This window comes from Triticum dicoccoides, chromosome 7B, assembly GCF_002162155.2.
Source record: "Triticum dicoccoides isolate Atlit2015 ecotype Zavitan chromosome 7B, WEW_v2.0, whole genome shotgun sequence".
Taxonomy (NCBI): domain Eukaryota; kingdom Viridiplantae; phylum Streptophyta; class Magnoliopsida; order Poales; family Poaceae; genus Triticum; species Triticum dicoccoides.
In genome coordinates, this window is record NC_041393.1 from 204,703,039 (window position 1) to 204,706,919 (window position 3,881).

Sequence of the window (3,881 nt, forward strand, 5' to 3'; positions counted from 1 at the left end):
TCAAGCTTGTGGGAATCATTTTCTGGAAGACGGTCGTAAATATATCAAGAAGAAATTTAAAAATGTGAATTTCAAGAAGATGGAGAAGAAGATGAGTGCTGTGCCTGAACGGTTCCGGGTCCAATACAGAGTTCGGAGAATTTGGCAGATGAGTACACCAACGCTGTCAATTTCGGTGCGTCAATGACCCTGATTTTTGTTGGACCTTCTACATCCGATACAAGCAATCTCTCAAGGAAAGGCGCATTCTCAATGACCATAACATGGAACAGTTGGAGTGATCTCTTCCCAATTAATGTCTGGTTGCGGGGCCAGCAAGACACATAAATCCATCGGAGATTCATCGAGGCGATGTGGAGGCTAATGAACCCGTGGATCTGCTCAGATGAAGGTACTCGAGCGCAGTATAGCTGCGGAGCATGTGCTCCATAGCCTTCTTCAAGATGACAACGTCGAAGATGTTGAGCTGCTTGAGTTGAGGGAGAAGAAGGGCGGGCGCGACATTAATCTGGGGAAGCTAGCAGGAGCTGAAGTTGGCTCGGCGCAGCATTGGCGTGAGGCGGAGCGCGGATGGCGGCAGAGAGCGACATCATCCAGCTTCAAAGCTGAGCTCCTCGAGCTGATCTAGGGCGGGGGATAAGAACCACTCATCGAACTTGGGTTGGACCTTGCAGTTGGTACTGAACATGCGGATGTCAAGGCGTCTGGCTGGCCCAGGGTGCGATGAAAGGATCTTGGAGACTGCGGCCATGCATTTGCAATCCCTGTCGCAGAGGCAGCTGTCGACAGTGAGGTTGAGGGGGACACAGTGCCAGAGGGGGCGTCACCGTCGGCAGAGGAGGGCGGTCCGCATGGCAGATTTTGTGGGGAGGAGGCCGATGATGACGAGCGGCATGTCGTCGGGGAGGCTGCTGATGAAGTCCTGGCTCGCCGTTTGTGGTTTTGGCTCGAGCCGCCTCCGCTTGTTGGCTGCCTTGTCGTCCATCACAACCGGCGGCGATGCCGGTGTACACGTGTGCTGGTGTGTGATCTGTGCTGGGTGTGCGCGAGTGCGTCCTTCTGTGCATGCCGCCGCGTAGTGGTGAATTGTGCGCGAGTGCGTCCTTCGCGCGCAAGAATTTTGTCCTCAATGCGCCCTCAATTTACTAGCGTGCGGGGTGCTACCCCGAGTGGTTTCAACTTTGTTTACTTCACCGCGTGTCAGATGGGCCTCTAGTTTACTTATTTTCACCCACTGCGACATGGGCCATCACACGAAGATACAGAACACGAGCTGACAAGGCAGCTTGTGGATTGGTTGACCGGTCAACTAAACAATATATGGAGCTATACACTGACACAGTGAGCGTATAATCCATCGGTATAGAGAGTTCGAGTGAGAGGGGAGGCCCGTGAGAGATAGCAGAGAGAGAGAGAGAGAAAGAGCTACTCCCTCCGTTCGATAATGTAGTTCCAACATTTTTTAAGTCAAACTTTTGAAACTTTGACCAAGTTTATAAAGAAATTACTTATATCTACAATACCAAAGATAAATGATAGTATGAAGTAAGTACATGTTGTGATGAATCTAATGATCGTTCCAGATGTAAATGTTTTTCTCCACATATACCTGGTCAAACTTTTCTGAGGTTTGACTTTTCAAAACATCCATATGCTTATGGACGTGACAGAGTCCCTAACTAGAGAGAGAGAGAGAGAGTGAAAAAAGTGTGTGTGCGTGTGTGAAAGAGACATGGACAACACACGATAAAGTAGAGAAAAAGTGTGCGTGTCTTATGCAAACATATCACACATGCATCTTCGACAACGGAGGCAAGGTGAGGAGATAGTGTGTGGTTGTTTGGAACCGAGAGAGCAAGACCCCTAGCACGTGGCCAAGAGGGGTCTGACAAACAAGGGAGAGAGGTCGAGAGAGATGTACAGAGAAAATGCAGACATGGGGAGGAGAGAGTGTATGTTTGTCATAGAGAGATCCCCTGGAGATCGTGATGGGACTACATCGGTGGGAGATCGAGTGACAAGGTGTGTGCGTGATAGAAGATGCCCCGAGAGATATCGAGATAGACGTATGGATGGAAGGAGACAATACGTGTGTTCCTGATGGCTACTAAGAGATAATCATACTTAGGAGGGGGGGGGAGTGCTTGCGCCTATGATGGAGTGAGGGATTATGGTGCTTAGGGGGGGTGTCACATGGAGAGAGAACAAGGGCGGAGAGTGTTGGATGGGTCTATATGTATAGCGCGAGCGAGACATGTGTATGTGTGAATCAGGGAGATATAAGGCCAGTTTGGCTTGCGTCCTGAGCATCTTTTGCCTGGCCTGGGGTTGTGGCTGGATTTCATGCATGCTTGTTTGGTTGCTACCCTATGAAAAAGAAAGCCTGCCTGGCCTGGGTTCCCTTGCACTTTAATTAGCCTGGATGAACTCCAGACACTTGAAGTATCCTGGACGAGGCGACCGATTTCGAACGCCTGGCCGTGCCTAGTCGTGCGGCCATGAGGCTAACAGCAACATGGATGGATATTAGCATTAAATAATTGATGCATGGATTGATTGATGGGACGTTGATGCTTTGCCTGGCCCAGGCATGAACCAAACGCTTCAGCACCACACAAGCCTGGCCAGGCAGAAATATTTTACATCTCACGTCCACACCAGGCAATACCGGCCATCAAGGCATGATGGTGAGGTCCAAACTGACCAATAAAGTTTGAGAGAGATTGAGGAGCCCCGATAAGGCTGAGTGGTGCGTCAGATAGCTGAGAGGGGGAAAGAGATATTCCATCCGCTCGATAATGTAGTGCATGTAAATTTTTTAGAAGTCAAACTTTGGAAACTTTGATCAGGTTTACGCAAATGTTATTTATATCTACAATACCAAAGATACATCATACAAAACTACTTCTCATGGTGAATCTAATGGTATATGTTTGCCGTACTAGATGTAATTCTTTTTCTCCACGTACATGGTCAAACTTTGTGATGTTTGACTTTTCAATAAATCTATATGCTATGGACCGAGGAGAGTGCCTCAGTCGAGACAGATCAAGTGCATGTGAAGGAGAATGAGTAAGTGTGCAAAAAGAGTATATGTGTGAAAGAGAAAGTGACAACAAACGATAAATTAGAGAGAGAGAGTGTGTTTTTTCGTTTCTTATGCGAACATATCACGCATGCATCTCCGAGATGGAAAAGCGAGGCGAGGAGATACACGAAGATAGCTAGTGTGTGATTATTTGCAACGGAGAGAGAGACACCCCTGTAGCACATGTCCAATAGAGGTCTCGCCAACAAGGAAAAAAGGTCGAGAGGGACACATGGATGGCATGGACGCATGGGGAGGGAGAGAGGGTGTGTTTGTGATAGAGAGATCCCCTCGAGATCGTGAGGGGACTATATGGGTGGGAGATCGAGGGAGTGCGTGCGCGATAGAAAGATGCCCCGAGAGAAATCGAGATAGACCATGCACATGTTTGTGATGGAGACTAAGATTAGCTAGTCATATACATATAGGTGGGACTGCGTGTGCCTACAATTGAGTGAGAGACCATCATACTTGGCTAGCTGGGCATGAGATTGTGTGTGTGTGCGTGTGAGATGGAGAGAGAACGAGGGAGAGAGATAGAGTTTTAGATGGGCCTATCGAGTGCGAGTGAGATATGCATGTGTATGTGTGACCCAGGTGGATGGAGAGTTTGAGAGAGGGGGGGAAGAGCTCTGAGATGGCATAGTGCTGCGTGAGAGAGTTACGGGCAAAGAGCCAAGGAATTTGTGTGCGTACGATGAGTGCACCCAAGATATCTAGCTTGGACTAGCTAGAGTATCATACATAGTGTGCGAGAGAGACCTATAGATGGTGTATATATGCATGCGAACTA